This window comes from Cupressus sempervirens, chromosome 6, assembly GCF_028749045.1.
Source record: "Cupressus sempervirens isolate cs-2001-9-10 chromosome 6, ASM2874904v1, whole genome shotgun sequence".
Lineage (NCBI taxonomy): Eukaryota > Viridiplantae > Streptophyta > Pinopsida > Cupressales > Cupressaceae > Cupressus > Cupressus sempervirens.
In genome coordinates this window covers 663,710,372-663,730,223 of record NC_143123.1, presented here as the reverse complement: position 1 = coordinate 663,730,223, position 19,852 = coordinate 663,710,372, and the positions used below count along the sequence as shown (strand labels likewise).

The window sequence follows — 19,852 nt, the reverse complement described above, 5'->3', positions numbered from 1 at the left end:
AATGGGTCCCAGCAACGAGGCCATGTTAGGTACCTATGTACAATGTAAAGAGATGCAACCTCTAAAAATGGGGAAAGAGAGAAAACCACGTGGGAAAAACCCTCCCCCAAAAAGAGGTAAGAACCTAGTGAAGAACTGAAGAAGCCTCCAACTAGGGGAATGTCCCCATAAAATAGGAACAAGAAGTGATCATAAAGAGCATCACTGAAGCATGAAGAAGCCATAAAGTCTACCATCTAAAAGAAACTGCTAATCTGAAGAACCTCCATGGAAGAAGAAGGCACGAACTGAGCATGTCTATATGGTAGATGATCCATCTCACTGAAATGCATAGTGGCCCACTGAATACATAGCTCACACTATCAAACCATCAAACAAGAACAACAGCATAACCCCCTCCCCCCTAATGTAGATGGGGTGAGATGACAGGCAACTGAGAAGGTGGACCAAAATCCCCTCCAAACAAAATCAAGAACAACGAGAGAAGAAGAGGTACAAACACCTATAAAGACACAGTCACACTAACACTGCATGGGAAAACAAAAGGAAGAAGGCCTAAAATAGCAAACAACTATCCCCCCCATGGTGCTTTTTAAAAATAGTGCAAGTAAAACTATCTCAAAAAATAACATTCACGAACTCGAAATGCAAATGTGGCACTTTATCTTAGGGCATATACAAAAGTGCTTACAAATGATGTCTACAATGATCATAAAGGGAAAAAAGCTAACACAAAAGATAGTACAACTCAAAACAAAAGAAACCATGCCAGGAAAACGATCCTCGGACGTGAAACACCCAAGATATCCACCATAGAGAAAAAAATGCCAAAAAAATGATAGAAAGATCATGGGCCAGAATCTTAAGGAAAAAGACCACATTTATGAAAAAAAGACAAAACCAGCTTTCCAAAAATATAATGTTTTCAAAAAACTGACATGGGACGCAAAAGATATGCATGTTGGAGTCAAAAATAGAACTTTGGACTTCAATTAAAAAAAGGGCAACTAAACTGCATCAAAACCTGAAAATACCTGCACCAATGTCTCCATCTCAAAACCAGCTTTTTGGTACTTCTTTCGGATCGAAAAAATACCTCTGTATGCTCAAGTTATGGCCAAAAAACCACAAGTAGGTCAAAAATGACCCTATAGAGGTGCAAGAAGGATGATGATGTAGGATGATGTCATGCTGATGTCAGCAGATAGCGAGCTTAAAATTGACAACTTGAAGGCCATCACCACAAAAAAAGAAAGCCCGTGGACGCCATGTGGAAGGTACAGCTAATGTGGCAGGGGCCACATGGCACCCCTACCATGTGTCAATCACACACTGGTGCTAACTGTGTAGAAAGGTGCAAACGTATGCAAAAAAACCCTGATGCAACAAAATATGCCACGTGGCTACTGTACACTGTGCCAAATGTCAAAATAGACTACCATGCGTGTTGTTGAGTGGACAGAAGTAGAGGAACAGTGGCACTGTCAGGCGTAGCGGTGATCTAAAGGCTGAGCGGAGGGAATGCCGACTAAGGAGGCAGGTTAGCTATGGTGAGGTGGTCCGTCGACGATTGCCAGGCTGCCCTACGACAGCTTAGCCAGTGGTCAGTGAAGTGCGGGTGGCTACCCGATGGCGCACTGGTGGCGCTCACAATTTTTTTAATTTTTTTTTTTCACTGCATGTCGATACGATCCGTACGAAAAAGCCCTCCATATAAAAAAATTTGCCTCCCAAAGCCCTGTCTCTAAAATCAAAAAGTTTTATGTGAATCCTGACTGCAAATGGCCTTCTAGATCCAATGGTAGTATCTGTTTGGACCCAAAGTGCTCTAAAAAATGCTCTTCCCCAAATTGAAGAAAAATGCATAAACAAGCTAAGGTTTGTGTCTCCAAATCACGGTTTCAAAAAACATTCAACAAAGCAGCAATAGGGAGGCTATGATACCATGTAGGAGTTGATGAAATCCAACTCCACAGCTCACCAAGATCACCTGCATGCAAATAACCTATTGAAGGAAAACCAAGAAGGAAGAGATGGAGCTTGGAAAAACCCTAAACGAACATGAGAGAGAACATATTGTAAAATAATGAAATTGTATTTACAATGAAAATGGAATATGAGTTTACAATGAGAGAGAGACCACTTATAAAGGCCTCAAGGAAGCTTGTAGAACAAGTTGGAAAGTGGTAGAAGGTAAGGTTGACAACCAAGCACTCTTCCACAAAAAGGTGGAACATGCTAGAAGGGAACAAACTCCCATGTTGTCAACAACTCATCACTACATGCATTAAATACTAAATATTAAATAAATGCATTAACTTAAGTAAGATTAAGTAAATAGAATAAATAATTATTAATTATTAATTTATTTACTCTAACAATAGCGACATTGATAATGAATGCTTTTCATATTCCAAGAAATATATTCCTAATGAATGTCTACAAGTTGAATTCTTGAAGAATTTCTATGGCAACGGGAGGCTAGATCCTAGAATGGTTCATCCCCACTCACTTTAGGTTTTGTGAAAGATCGAAGAAGAAGATGGAAAGGATTATGGTTTTACTTTTCATGATCAAGAATCCTTCTTAGAAAAAGGTTCAACATATAAGTATAAAGAAGGCCTTGCTGAGAAATGTGCTTCATCTAAATCAGCAATGAAGAACATTAAAAAAGTCTCGCATGCACCTGTGTCTCAACAAAATCAAATTTTCATTAATCCTAAACAAGCTAGCTTCTTGAAGAGTTTCTATGGTGGACAGAAACTAGATCTAGAAAAGATGCATCCATCTTTGCTCTTAACTTTGCAAAAGATAGAAGAAGATGGTAAAGATTATCAGTTTTCTCTCACAAGCCAAAATTATCTTTAGAAATAAGTTCCACATGCCATTATAAGGAAGCATTTGATCAGAAAAATGATTCATGTGAATTGATAATGGATAATGGTAGTCAAACATGTGTCCCAACACTTGCACCTATTTCTCATCAAAAACATACTTCCATTGATCCCAATCAAGTTAAGCTTCTAAAAAGCTTTTACAGCAATGCACACCTAGATCCTGACAAAGTACATCCTTCTTTACTTCAAACACTACAAGAACTTGAGAAAGCAGACCCTTGTAAGAGTTATTTTCTCAATAATAGAACATCTCCCGATCCAAATATTAAAAAAGAAATCATTTAAATTTTCATGTGTGAAAGAAGATGAGGATTATATGTCTAATCAAGGAGATGGTTGAGAGATGGTGTCTATAGAAGAAGAAGGGTCTAGTAATGTATCAAGGCATCATTGTGAAAAATTCCAAACACAAGAGAAAGTATTCAATCATCTCAATCCTAATGAGAAAGAAAAACAAATATCTGAATCTCAAGAAACTACACAACATATGGTTCAAGATGAGCGAAATGTGGATCAAGGTGAATTTCATACTATTTTTATTCCTACTTGGTGCCTCAATGTTTCAGAAGATGACTTCCTATGTGGAGAAGATCTTCTTGGTCATCCTTCCATGATCATTCAAGGTGATGAATTTATTGACAACATCAATACTTCAGATGTTATGGCACTAACTGAAACCACTACAATTCATGGAGATAAAGACACCAATGAATCACTACAAACATCTAATTTCCCTGCGGAAATAGAGACCTTTACATTTGATGACATCAATGAACTTTTGATTAAAAGATCGATTCATGAAAAAACTAAAAATCAGCTTCAAGAAGAAGAAGATGAATCATATAGCCTTCATTATTTATCATGCATGCAACAAGAATATCAACTTTTTGCATTTCATGAAAGATACCTTGGAGAAGAATCAATGATTCAAAAAGACATAGATATCCTTAAACATACTCAAAATCAAAGCTATATGGATATGGCAATGAGTTCCTCTAATCCAATGGAAGTGAAATTAAAATCCTATGGATCATTAAAAGGTCAAAGAAATCCTCTTTTTGAGCCTTCTCATCAAATAGGAGATCCTATGTCAAACGGATTCTATGAGAAGAATAACCATCATAAAAGAAGTAATGAGATAGCAGGGAATCTTATGGAGGAATTTGATTAAGGAAGCTCTTATGATGTATTTACTGCAAGCTTCTACTTAAAATCCTTGAATGGTAATTTCCTCTATGAAGAAAATGTTTACTTTAATCTTTTATTCTTGGAGGGAGGCATTTCTATTGATGATTCTCGAATTGGTATTCAAAGACAAAGCTCAATGGTTATAACTCCACAAGTTGCTTCACATCACAGATTATATTTAGGCAATCCAATACAATGTTTGATATCTTTTAGTCTTAACCATCATAAGGCCCTTCAGATAGAAAATTTTGATATTAATGGGATGAAAATTTAATTTATGGCCTTCAATGCTAAAGGTGGTATCAATGTAACTCAAAACTGTCTAAAAATTCAAGATGGTCTTTTGAAAGATGAGGAAGAAGAAATGGGTCATAGGAAGATTCAATCTAACACGGATATGCATCTAGGTTGGAATAATTTATATATTAGATTCAACCATAATTGTGCCCATGGAAAAGAAAGAGTGTCTAGTGTCAGAAACGAGTTCAAGACTTCATGATGACAAATCACTAGGAATTCAAGTAGAGGACTTGCCAAGTAGAGGAGAAGATCATAGATGCATTCAAAAACTTGAGAATCTAATCCTACAATTCTTTCAAAATGAATTTATTCATGACATGCATCATGAGGGAGAATTGAATCCAAAGTCTGAGGTTTTTGATGAGTCATGGTTATTTGGATACATTCCCTTGTCCAAAGAAATGGATCTTGTTAGGAATCTAAGGAGCAAGCCTACATTTGAGTTCACAAGTAATGGGAAGTTGTCACCTATTAAGTCACCATGGAATATACTTTTCCCAGCCAATCAATAGGTTTGCATGGTTCATCTAGAGCTAGAGCTATTGGAGGTAGGGGTTTCCTACCATGTACATATGTTAGTTAGGAGTTTTTGTTGTGTCTGTAACAAATGAATTTTCATGACCAGTTTAAAATTCCTAATCATCTTATTTAATAAGTAACTAATTCCATTTCACATGACAATGACTTCTACTAATTATATTAAAAGTAATTATTTGTAATCTAACTATATTTCATGTTCGGCTGATGTAACGAGATCAAAATAAATAAATAAATTTATATACATTGCTAACAATTTAACCATTTCCAACTAATAACATATTCAACTGAAAATAAAATGATGACTAACTTTCTTAAATGAATTATATCAATTGAAATATGTATTCAATGTATATGTCAATCCTACAAAACTAGACTTTCTAATTATTCTTCTAAAAATAAAAGTGTAAAAGAAACATACAGTAATAATGAAAGAATCCCTTTGTCTTGTTGTTCAAGCTTTGGCATTGGTGAGAGGAGAAGCATTGACATAGGCTTAACCTCCCAACCTCAAACCATACTTATCCCCACACATCCTAACTTATTAGAACGGCCCTCCCTACCTCAAGATTGGGCTTGGAATGTTCTTTAGTTCAGCCATCTGAGCTACCGGGTGGTTTGAGTGCCCAATCAATTATACCTATATAACTAACATCTTCGAAAAAAAAAATGATCTTAAGATTGGCACATATGCCTAAAACTACCTTGGCCAAGGATTTTAGTTAGGTTCATGAACCCAATCTCCATCACTCAACTTGACAAAAGATTCCATTTCTGGGACATGCATGAGCGATTAATTATTCATTATTTAAATCTGATTTCATTATTGATTTTTTTTGCAAGCTAATTCCACATGATCTTCACCCTTCTATGGCTTCTACACCCAGGTGAATCCTAGGTGTCTGAAAGATTATGATCACTTTGTTATTATATACATCTCGTCACCATTCCATGGCTTCTGTACCAGTGAATTCCTCAGTGTTCATAAGATTATGAGCATTCTGATATTATTTACACCTCTTCACCAATTATATGGCATCTTGTTAATGAATTCCTCGGTGTTACAAGTATTTTGAATTTGTTCAGAAAATTGTGATAGCACGTGCATTGATGTTGATTCATACAATCAATCAAGTTTTCTACAGCTACCATTTGAATTCATAAATGTTGTAATACTTGATAAAGATCTTAAAGGGTCTCAATGTAATGCAGGGAACCAACAACAAAGTACCATAAGTCTATATGTATAGCTGACTATGGATGGATACTCAAATCAAATTAGAGGGGAGTTATGCTCTTGAAACCACATTTAATCTCAGCCTATAATATTTATACTGACTGTCAATAGACATATATTCAGTGGAAATCAATCTACGAATTACATTGCTTCTATGGTATTTCGTTCAGCATTGGAAAAGGTAGCTAACTACAGTCGGGCTTAGACTTAGCAGAGAAAAAGGTAGAAGTAAGACACGTGACCTGTGATTAAAATATGGCTTTTCTTGCCTCAGTCGAAACTCATGTTCACCCGCTAAATGACACTTTTCTTAGACTTCCATCACTAGTAGAATTGAGGAAAGGATGGGAAGTCAGGGGTGTGAAATACTGGAAGGTTGCTTGGTTGCGAATGTCCAAACTCAGCCTAGTATGATTCACGGTAGATAGAGAAAAGAGAGGAAAGAAAGATTAGAGGAAGGAATGATCCACTAAATCAATTCATGGTTTCTTTTAAAGGTTAGCTAAGACTTCTCAACTTCTATCAGTTTTCAAGATGACCATTCAAATACCAACATAAATTTGAGTTAAAAGGAAGAGAAATAAAGAGGGAAAAGAAATAAGTTGATGCAAGGAACTTCCCTTAATATCGTAAACTCGTAACAAAAACAAAGAAACAACAACAAATACAAGAAACAAAATATGGACTTCTTATTATCGCTACAAATGTGGAATTACGGAATTCTTAATTACAATATGCTAACTCAAATGGGCACCTTCATTACAGTAATCTGCAAGACAATGCTGCCAACTATCACCTAGAGTTGTCCTAGGCAATGTTCGGGCCTTTCTTAAATAGGTAGATTTATGCCGCCCAAGAAGGTTTTAGATGCTCAAACTTAATACCTAGGGCCAACAGACCCTAACAATACACATAGAGTCGACCAAATACATCTTTGATAAATTATTTTAGAAATTTTGGTAGTCCAACTTCCAAAGGCTATAACTCACGAACCATTGCTCTGATTGGCTATTATAACCACTTTTCGAAAATGTCAATTCTTGATCTACGGGCTTGGAATAGTGCTAGTGCCCTTTTGTCAAGTTTTCAGACCTCATCCAGGCACTCTAAGGCCTCCAATGGTGAGCCTAAAGATTTTTTTGCAAATTTTTCCACCGAAAATCCGCATTAACTTCTCTAATACTAAAGCAAGAGCAATGAGATTTTTATAGTACGCTCAATATATCTAAAATGAACCTTCCTAAAGAAAATGAGAACATTCCAAGCTCGTATGACAAACTTACTAAAAATAGCAATTTCTCATAAATAGTAACCACCCTGTTTACTTGTCCTTATTAAAATAGAAAATGTTGAAACTAAAATATTTTTGGGTGATGCAAGATTTCCCTTACACCCAGGATGCTCTTGCATCATAAGGAGGAGTTGAAGAGTTATAAACTTTATTTTATTATTATAATATGTTGTTATGTATGTTCACATAAGTATATTGATGAGGTGACATCATTAAAATATATTATTATTATAATTTATTGGTGTCATTTCATTTTTATATTTATGTGTTCGTATTTAAGTGTTAATTATAATGATAAGATAAAAATTTAATAATCAATCTATAAAGGTATGTATTATATTTTAATTTAGATTATTTTATGTTTTTATTATATTGTTTTTCTTAATAATTCATGCAGTCTCATAATGTAACCTATGGACAAGTCTTCATATCCTTTCCAAGAGAGTCTTAGGTCATACCTACCAATCCTTATGACTAAACCAAATGACCATCACATTTTGATGATTCTGTTTGGCAATGCTTTCCCTCTCTTCAATCTTCTTTTATAATCACCCAATTGAAACATTCTCGCCAAAATATTAATTCCAACAAAATATATTTATCATTAATTCAAATCAAACATTCGCTAATCATCTAATAGCAATTATAGATTACTGATCATTTCATCAATGTCTATAAATAACTAACTCATTTCACATGATCATGAAAAGAAATGATTTGTTAATAGTTAGTACAAAGTATATAAATAACTAACTCACTTCACATGATCAATGAAAGAAATAATTCGTAAACAGTTATATTTAAATAATATTTTTTTAAAATAGGGCAAAACTTGGGATGTAACATACCCTGCCCCTTAGATTTTTCATCGTCCTCGATGAACATAACAACAAAATTTAAACAATACTTAATCAGTTTATACAAGAAGAAAAGAAATGTTCAATTTCTAGTTCCAAAGAAAAGATGGGGATATTTTTGGAAAATTTCATGACAATACTCCCAAGTGGTATTATCCTCAACATACTAGTCCCATTGGACCTTGCACTAAGTCACCTCCCGATTTCATAAGTGCAGCTTATGCACCTTGAGTATTCTGAGTAGGCTAACCTCTACCACCCCTAGTTCTCGCACCTGCAATAGTTTCCAATATATCATATGGTCATGGTGGGTAATGCACTTTTTAGGATATGACACATGGAAGATGTCATGCATCCTGGCAAGGGCTGGTGGTAAAGAAATTTTGTAAGCTACTAGGTTTACAACTTCCGATACTTCAGAGGGTCCCACATATCTCAAGGCTAATTTAGCATTCTTACCAAACTTGATGTTACTCATTTGAGGTTTAATTCTTAATAATACCTTTTCCCCCATTGAGAATTCTCTAGGTGTTCTTTTGGCATCAACATAACTTTTTTGTCTATCATTAGCTTCCTTTAATCTTTGACGAATCTAGATTATATGTTCTTCCATTTCTTTAAGCACTTCAAGTCTAACAATAATTCTATCTTCCAACTAATTCCAACTCATAGGAGTTCTACATTTACGACCACACAAGGCCTCAAAGGGAGCCATTCTAATGGTGGATTGATAGGAGTTGTTAAATGCAAATTCTACCAAGGGTACGTATGTTTCCCACTGGTACTATTGGTCCATACAGTATACTCTTAGAAGATCTTCTAATACCTAATTCACCCTTTCTGTTTGACTATCTATCTTAGGATGATAGTTTGAACTAGTGTTTAATTTAGTACCCAAAGCTAAAAATAATGTTTTCCAGAATTTGGAAGTTATCCTAGCATACCTATCTGAAATAATTTTCTCTAAAATTCCATGCAATCTAAAAATTTCTTTCATCAATTTATGGGCAATCTATGGTGCTCCATTAGTTAAATTCCCTAGTATAAAATGAGCAACATTTGTCAATCTATCAACCACGACCAAAATGGTATTGTGTCAATTTCATGTCATAGGTAATCCTTGTACGAAATCCATGGATATTATCTATTATTATCACTTGGGTACCTCATTAGGGTGTAACAGACCTGCTAGGTATTAATGTTCTAATTTTACTCTCTGGCATTCCAAACGACCTACAACAAAATCTATTATCTCCCTTTTCATCCCTTTCTAGAAATATAGGGGTTTTATATCTGATAGCATTTTTGTTACTCTCGATTGTCTTGAATATGGGGATGAATGGAATTCTCCTAAAATCAATCTTCTGAGTTTAGGGTTGTCGGGTGCATAGATCCTGTTGTGATATCTTAGTAATCCATCCTCTTCTAAACTAAACTCTGAATACTTGAAATCTTGTGAGTCTCTGATAAGAACTAGGCTAATTTCTGCATAAAAGTCATTATGTTCCAACTGTTGTAAAATCTAATCCCTTAACCTGAGGTTTATAGTAGCTATTGCAGAGATGTGCCTTCTTTGACTTAGGGCATTTGCCACTTTATTTTCCTTGCCTTTAATGTAACTTATGTCAAACTTGTAATCTACTAAAAATTCCAGCCACCTCCTTTGTCTAGCATCTAGATTCGGTTGGGTGAAGATATATTTCAAACTGTGATGATCGGATCTAAGTTCAAAAGGTTTTCTAATTAAGTAATGTCTTCACATTTGCAAGGCATGCACAATAGCTACTAGTTCAAGATCATGGGGTGCATAATTATGTTCATAGTTTTTTAGTTTCCTAGATTCATAAGCAATAACGTGTTCCTCTTGCATTAACACACTTCCTAATCCTTCTCCACATGCATATGTTATGACTACGAACTGCTTTTGTGGATTGGGTACCTTTAATATGGGTGTTGTAGTTAGTTTTTTTTCAAAAACTCGAAGGTTGATTGACATTTTCCAGTCCAAATAAATTTTTTCCCCTTCCTCTGAAGTGAGATGATTGGATGGGCTATCCTTGAGAAATTTCTGACAAATTTTCTATAGAATCCTGGTAACCACATAAAGCTTCTAACCTCTATTACATTTCTAAGTATAGGCCATTCCTTCATTGCTTTTATTTTTGATGGATCTATGGCTATGCCTTGAGCTGATATAATGTGCCGCAAATACTAAATTTCTTTATGATAAAAAGCGCTATTAGATAATTTTCCATATAGTTTATGTTCTCTTAATATTTGCAAAACGATTTCTAAATGCCTTTTATCTTCTTCCTCATTCCTAGAATAGATTAAAATATCATCTATAAAGACCAACACAAACTTATCCAAGCAGTCTTGAAATATGTTGTTCATTAAGTTCATAAAGGTTGCTAGGGCATTGGTTAACCCAAATGGTAATATTGTAAACTCATAATGTCCATACCTACTTCTGAATGTGGTTTTATGTATAGCTTCGTCCTTTATACGAAACTAGTGGTAACCTTCTCAAATCAATTTTTGAAAACATTGTCACGCCCTTCGTTTGATCAAAGAGATCATCTATCCTAGGTAATGGGTACTGATTTTCTATGGTAACTTTATTGAGCATTCTGTAATCTATGCATAATCTCATGTTCCATCCTTTTTCCTCACAAACAATATTGGGGCTCCCCATGGTGAGACACATGGCCAGATCAGTTTCTTATCTAACATGTCCTGAAGTTGGATCTGTAATTTCATTAATTATTTAGTTGTCATCCTATATGGTACCCGAGATATGGGTTCTGCTACTAGTATGAAATCTATGGTGAAATCAAATGCTGAGGAAGTGGGCAGTCTAGAAAGTTCTTCAAGAAACACATCTTCATAATTCTTTAAATAGGGGTATTTTTCCTCAAAAGATTCTTTTAACTTTTTTTCGATTTCCTCATCTTCATAAATATAGTCATCTCCATAAGTGTTGGTTTTAGGTTCCCTTGTGTCCTCAATCCTGACTACAAAAATCTCACAACCCTTTCTTCCATATCTTTTAAGTTGCATTGCAGAAATCTGTTTTGATCTAATTTCATGTTTAATCCATGTAATGCTTGTTGGCCTACGTTGATCATCCACACGGTTTACAGTTTTGGCAAGGCAATCTACCTTGGCCTTATGTTCACTGAGCTAATTGATTCCTATGATAATGTCATAAGACCCCAGACGTACTACATACAAATTCAATTCCATTGAAAAATTTGGAAAGTCAACCTAAGCTTCAAACAAGCACTACTCTACCTTAGCCCTTGACTAGTATGCATATTCGACTATCCATGGCTTTGCCATAAAGCTAGATCTTTTTGGAAACCTACTTAATAGTCTAGGTGATATAAAACATTCAGAGGCTCCAGTATCAATTAAAATGGACACATGGTTTTCGTAGATCTTACCTAGAGTTTCAATGGAACCTATATGTTGTTCTGCATGCCTATTATCTAGGGTTGCATGAATCCTCTATTGAAATACTTGTTGTTGCAGTAGAGGTGGTCATTGTAGCTGGTTGGTGTTAAATTTACTAGGGCAGTTACTAGCATAATGATTCCCTCCACAAGTGAAGCATCCTAGAAGTGGTCCCTTCTTTTCATTATTCATGTCATTATTATTTGCATCGAAATTACCTTTAACATCCTTAACCTCATTTCCCTTTGGCTCTAGTTTTTTGTACTTGAAGTCCTTAAATTGTCTTTTCAGGGTCCAAAGTTACCGCCTTTTAAATTCTAGGTTGTTTTCATTTTATCGTCTCAAATGGAATCATCTTTCCTGATTTTGTGTTCTTGTCGAACAACCTTCTCTAAAGCTTCCTCTATGGTTTGGGGGGTGAGAACATCTACAGCTCCACCTATTCTATTGTTCAAACCCATAATAAATTTCTTCACTTTTAGATCGGTATCATGTTGATACATTGGTACATATTTTAACAGTCGAGTGAACTTCTCCTATAACTTATGTACTGACATGTCTCCTTTCTTTAAGTTTTGGAAGTCTAAAAGTTTTTAATCATAAAAGGTTTGAGGTAGTCAGCAATTTTTGAAAATGGTTACGAATTTTTCCCAAGTGATCTTAGTGGTTTTTATGTTCCACTCAACTTTGGTGTTTCCCCACCAGGTTGCAGCCTCTCTGGTAAAATGATATATTCCCCAAACTAATTTTGAGTTTCAAAGAAATTCCTAATTTTAAAATATTGTTCCATCTCAGTTCAAAGCTTCTGCTTCCTCTCTAGACTCAGAATCGAAAAACTTGGGAGGTTTGATTTTCTTAATATCAGTTGATAGATCAGCTACTATTTCTTATTTCTTTTGTTTTTCTGATTATTTGGGTGAGGAGGTTTTCTTGTTATGCTCGGAGACTTCTATCTCTGCTCTAGGAGGAGGTGAGGATTGAGTTTCCTCGTGATTCTACCTCATTTGGCTCTTACAAGATCTGAAGCAACAAGTCATTAGAAGATTGAGTGTTTTCATGAATTATGCCTTGTTGTGCAAGGTTCTGGTTGCTGTTCATTTTATGTGTATTATTTTCACCTGTTAATTTACAAATTTGTGTCAATTAAGTGGGAGAAGAAAAAATAAATTTTCACAAAAGAAAAGAAGTCTTGCAAATACATGTATCGCATGAATTAATAACTTAATTAACTTAATACTTTGTTGCTTCACTTAGAACAACCTTATATACAAAATTTCCTCTATTAAGAATGTTTACATCAAAAATATATTATTCTTGCTTTACAGCACTTAATTTTGGTACATATCTCACACCATCCAGGACCCATGGAACTTTGCTCTGCCGAGCATTCCAGTTTTGGATCAACTTGTTCCTATATGTTGCCTTACTGGCAGGAATCCATTTGACTCTTTCTTTCTTCATTCATTGTATTTTCTAGTTCAAAGTTTCATTGTCTTGAGGCATGGAATAACAGTTGAAGTCATATTTTGGCATGTTTTTTAATTAAATAAGGAAAGATGGGGTGTCGAGTCTTCTTGTGGGGTGTTTTATGTACTTGCATCCAGTGCAATCAGTCCAGAACTTTCAGGTTTCATAAAAAGTAGTGTGCCCTAGGTTTAGTGTCGAACCCAATGCTCTAATACCATTTGTAACAAATGAATTTTCATTACCAATTTAAAACTCCTAATCATCTAATTTAATAAGTAACTGATTCCATTTCATATGAGAATGACTTCTACTAACTATATTAAAAGTAATTGTTTCCAATCTAACTGTATTTCATGTTCAGTCGATGTAATGAGATCAAAAGGAATAAATAAATTTATATACATTGCTAACAATTTAACCATTTCTAACTGATAACATATTCCGCTGAAAATAAAATAATGACTAACTTTCTTAAATGAATTATATCAACTGAAACATTTATTCACTGTAAATGTCAATCCTAGAAAACTAAACTGTCTAATTATTCTTCTAAAAGTAGAAGTGTAAAAGAAACATACAATAATAATGGAAGAATTCATTTATCTTGTTGTTCAAGCTTTGGCATTGGCAAGAGGAGAAGCATTGACATAGGCTTAACCTCCCAACCTCAGACCATACTTATCCCCACACATCCTAACTTATTAGAACGGCCCTCCTTACCTTGAGATGAGGCTTGGGATGTTCTTCAATCTAGCCATTTGAGCTACTGGGTGGTTTGAGTGCCCAATCAGTTATACCTATATAACTGACGTCTGTGGACAAACAAATGATCTTAAGATTGGTACATATGCTTAAAACTACCTTGGCCAAAGATTTCAGTTGGGTTCGTGAACCCTATCTCCACCACTCGACAAAAAATTTCATTTTAGAGACATGCATGAGCCATTAATTATTCATTATTCAAATCTGATTCCATTATTGATTTTTTTGTAGGTTAATTCCACCTCTTCACCCTTCTATGGCTTCTACACCCAGGTGAATCCTAGGTGTCCAAAAGATTATGATCACCTTGTTATTATATACACCTCTTCACCATTCCATGGCTTCTTTGTCGATGAATTCCTTGGTGTTCATAAGATTATGAGCATTCTGATATTATTTACACCTCCACCAATTCTATGGCATCTTTCTGGTGAATTCCTCGGTATTACAAATATTCTAAATTTGTTCAGAAAATTGTGATAGCATGTACATTGATGTTGATTCGTAGAATCAATCAAGTTTTCTACAACTACCATTTGAATTCATAAATGTTGTAATACTCGATAAAGATCTTAAAGGGTCTCAATGTACTGTAGGGAACCAACAACAAAGTACCATAAGTCTATATGTATAGTCGACTATGGATGGATACTCAAATCATATTAGAAAGGAGTTATGCTCTTGAAACCACATTTAATCTCAGCCTATTTATTTATACTGACTATCAACAGACATATATTCAGTGGAAATCAAACTATGAATTACATTGCTTCTATGGTATTTCTTTCAACATTGAAAAAGGTAGTTGACTACAATCGGGCTTAGACTTAGCAGAGAAAAAGGTAGAAGTAAGATTCGTGACCTGTGATTAAAATATGGCTTTTCTTGCCTCGGCCGAAACTCCTGTTTACCCGCTAAATGATACTTTTCTCAAACTTATGTCGATGGTAGAATTGAGGAAAGGATGGGAAGTCGAGGGTGTGAAATACTGGAAGGTTGCCCAGCTGTGAACGTCCAAACTCGGCTTGGTATGATTCGCAGCAAATAGAGAAAAGAGAGGAAAGAAAGATTGGAAGAAGGAATGATCTGTTAAATCGATTCTTGACTTCTTTTAAGGTTAGCCGAGACTTCTCAGCTTCTATCAGTTTTCAAGATGACCATTTGAATACCAACATAAATTTGATTTGAAAGGAAGAGAAATAAAGAGGGAAAAGATATAAGGAGTTGAAGAGTTATAAACTTTATTTTATTATTATAATATGCTCTTATATATGTTCACATAAGTATATTGATGAGGTGACATCATTAGATTATATTATTATTATAATTTATTGGTGTCATTTCATTTTTATATTTATGTATTCGTATTTAAGTGTTTATTATAATGATAAGATAAAAATTTAATAATCAATCTCTAAAAGTATGTATTATATTTTAATTTAGATTATTTTATGTTTTTATTATATTGTTTTTCTTAATTGCTCATGTGGTCTCATAATGTAACCTATGGACAAGTCTTTGTATCCTTTTCAAGGGAGTCTTGGTTATACCTACCAATCCTAATGACTGAACCAAACAACCATCCCATTTCGATGATCCCGTTTAGCAATGCTTCCCCTCTCTTTAGTCTTCTCCTGCAATCACCCAATCAAAACATTTTCGCCAAAACATTAATTCCAACAAAATATATTGATCGCTAATTCAAATCAAACATCTGCTAATCATCTAATAACAGTTATAGATTACTGGTCATTTCATCAATGTCTATAAATAACTAACTCATTTCACATGATCATGAAAAGAAATAATTCGTTAACAGTTGGTACAACGTGTATAAATAACTCACTAAACATGATCATGAAAAGAAATAATTTGTTAATAGTTGGTACAACGTATATAAATAAATCACTTCACATGATCGTAAAAAGAAATAATTCATTAACAATTATGTTCAAATAATATTTTAAAAAATTAAGGCAAATTTTGGGATGTAACAATGTCTTTCCCTCCCTTTTGTTTGGTTTGTGCACCCAATTTTGGCATGCCTAGTCCTCTTTCATGTATTTATCTCCTTTTTTGGATGACTCTATGGCCCTTGTGATAAAGCATTGCTCTTGTTCAAGTCTCGATTCATTCAGTGTCTTACACAGTCCTTGTCCCCAATTAGAGCCAGCTATTACCCTGATAATTTACCCAAGTTAAAAGAAAATTTTAGTTCAAGAATGAGAGTAAATTTAAAATGCAAAAACCTTCTCTCCTCGTACCAAACCTTCTCTCTCCCCATACAAAAAAATTTCTCTCACCACTTACTCAAACCATCTCTCTACATACTTTTCTCTCCACGTACTAAAAGTCACTCTCTACATAATAAAACTTTTAGAAAGAAATTCGGGTTTGGATTGTGTCTTTTCTCAAACATGTATGTCAGAGACAATTACTAATCTCTTGCCCAGTTAATAAAAAGTGTGTCAATGGCTTACCTTTGATAAATTCCTCCATTAACCTGCCTACGTAAGAAACCCAAAGTACACATGCTAGGAAAGCTTTAAAAGTTGTAGTCAAAGATCAAGACCAGACCGTCATCTCAATATCCTCACACGTTGTTGATTCCTTCACACAATGCATTTTGGAATGAGCGCAAGGCCAAGCGCTCGATGGTTTGAAAGAATGACTCCAAGAATAGTCCGATGGAATGTTGTGAAATATTTAATGCAAGACTTGGCATTGGAAAGAATGTGAACTGTATGGTGGAATACCCCAAACTCCATCCAAAACTCTCATTGTCCAAAGAATCTTGACAAGGAACAAAGGTGACAATATCTCTGTATGCAAAGGGTAGTTGATGATCATGAAGAACAATAGTTACAAAACATGCACGATTAAAACCTTTAAATGAAGAGATGTGGATGCGAGAGAGTGAGGCATAAAATAATCATCCAAATTGAAGATGTTGATGATGAAGATATGTTCATGATTAAAGGGAAATTGAGTTATGAATAATGCCACATTCAAGAAGCCTCCCAAACGTGTTGTCGTTGACAGAGTGCCTCAGAGAGACGCAACTGCTCATCCATTCCAAGTCTGATCCAAATACATTGAACTGAGCATATAACAGACTTTCTCCAATGAGAGGGTAGCAATATCAGAATGCTTGTGAACCATTTGACATAATATCTTCTATGTCAAACATTTCCCAATCGCATCGTGTTAATTCTCCATGGCTTGGACAATTCGCATGGATAAAAATGATTTAAATGAAATGAGAGGTTTCTATTATCTAAAGCCAAGCAGATGCTTAATCTCACCAACCAACGACATCTGCCTCAAAACAGTTGTAATGCATTCTAGATTCATGCTTCAGTTTGATTTGAAATATAAAGCTTGTGTCTTCAATAACATGAGTGTATGCAAGGTAGTAATAAGATACGTAGATTGTTCAACGAAATGTCTTAATACTTCTTACCAACCTGTGAATCCATAACCGTAGAAGTTGTGACGCATGCTCCTTGACCAACACTTTGAGCTCCTCTCCCTTCCAAGACGAACCATCACTTTCTCTCAGTCCAAGAGTCCAACGGGATTTAAATTCTTCCAACGACTCATCATCCATCGCTTTGATAAATAGAGATTGCAGCTATGGTTATATTCAAGAAGTAAATATCCCTACCACTAAAGAATCATCACTCCATGTAACGGTTGTTTTTAGACAAAGACAAAATGAACAAATTCGAGGTTTATTCTAACATAGCTATAAAATCACAAATCTCATTGTAATACATGACTTTTTGGAATTTGGAATAGAGAAACTCTTATGTTTTTGGTGATTGAGACAATTTTTGGAAAGCATGTACAAAGGTTGTCTTTGTAATCAATTTCTTTTTATTTTCTTGGTGCAAGGAAATAAAGGAACACATTTTGTATTCTCTTTTTTTCTAAGTCTAAATTGTTTGGGTTTAAATTATGATTGTAATTAATGTTTTCATGGTATGGCGTAGATGTTAGTGAATGATCAAATCATCACTAAGCTAATGCTAACCTTCAAGCATAGCTCTTCATCGTTCTCATTGGCAGTTTAAGTTATTCAAAAAAGTTGTGAAGTTGTACAGTGCATTTGTCGTCAATAGCCTTATCTATGTTTTAAAGTTTTAATTCATTTATGTTGAAAAATCATATACACCCATCATACAAGGATGTTGTCTCTCAAACGCAGAGGAAGATTGTACAGTTTCAATCTCTCCAACTATTGGCACAATTGTCACTATTCACAGGGCAAACAAGGTCAGTTTCAGAAGTAAGAAATAACGATCGCAGTGACAAATCTATTCACCAACACTTTATAATTATATCTTATTTTATTTATTAAGCCTCATGTATTTGTAAGGTGGTGGGTTACATGGACTTGTGGGCCGGCCCAACAGTTGGGTACATTAACTTTAATTTCATTTATTAACCCTTCTATTTATCCTTGACATGTTCCTCTCATAAACTACAAAATAATTATATCGTAACAATATAACTCTTAAGATTTTTACTTTTACAATTTCTTGGTTGATCGAGGAGAATGGCTTTGATTCGAGTTGATAAAGTTGTTCAATTACAATGTTGCTTCAGGGGACTCTTAAAACTGTGTGCACAACCTTAAGAATGGTTTTCTACTACTTCGGAATCACAAGCATCCATTGTTTTTCTTGGATGCACAAGGTGGAAGAATTTTATTCTGAAGGATCGTAACAGCGCTAAGGACCAACTTGGACAGAATTTAATAAGCAAACTAAACAGTATTTACCACTAGCATATTTCTCCGTTGTAATTTATAGCTTTCAATAATGAGCGCAGATGTAATAATTACATATGATCACTTGTGAAGAATAATAAAGGGATGCGCCCAACAACAAATTGCAATTGAAATGAATATAAAATGGGTTCGAAATACAGAGCAAAATATAAATCCATAAGAAAAAACTTCATTAGATTCATAAACAATTTTATTATACATTAGCATTTTTCATTTCTAACACAAAAATAGTTGTCTTTGTTTGGAGATTTCTCCTAATCAAGTGATTGCAGAAATCCAGATGGGGTTGCAAGCAGAGTGGGCTTAACCACGGAGGAAAACTTTGTACTTAAGCACACTCGAGCTGGACTATTATTAGTATGGGTGACCTTCCGGAAAGGCCTGGCGCTTCATCTCTGTAAGCATCACCTAGGTGCATTGACTGCTATGTGTTCCAGTCATTCTCATGGAAGATGGGTTCTTGTGAACCACTACTCTTGTCAAACAACTAAAAACAAAACAGTTGAATCCTGATAGCAATATCACAACGAAATCCAACACATCAAAATTGTAAATATCAAATCCAAATTCCCACAGATTCTTGAAGCCAACTACAAGATCTATTTGTAACACATACTATAAGCCAGCTACTAGTTGCAATTTCGATTTGGGAAAGCACGATTGTGCCTTCATAACTTTTCCCAATCAGTTTTGAAGTAAGCATGCATTTTTGCTTTTGATCATATGATAACAGAAATGAAGTTTGACTCACAAAACTGAACAGTTGAATTCTGATAGCAATACCACAACGAAATCCAACACTTCGAAATTGTAAATATCAAATTCAAATTCCACCAGATTCTTGAAGCCAGCTACAAGGTCTATTTGTAACACATACTACAAGCCAGTTACAAGTTGCAATCATTCATCATGGGTAAGCACGATTGTGCCTTCGGAACTTTTCCCAATCAGTTTTGAAGTAAGCACACATTTTTACTTTTGATTGTATGAAAACAGAAATAAGTGTCCTACAATTTTCACTGGATCACTTCTAGCTTAATTACAATAGTGAAGCACAACATAGAT

The 19,852-nt window shown here is 34.8% G+C and overlaps 1 pseudogene; it reads right to left on the bottom strand.

Moving 5' to 3' along the window:
* Positions 1-17,602, bottom strand: part of LOC149553940 (auxin efflux carrier component 4 pseudogene) — a 30,981-nt pseudogene extending 13,379 nt beyond the window's left edge.
* Between the last annotated feature and the right edge of the window lie 2,250 nt (positions 17,603-19,852).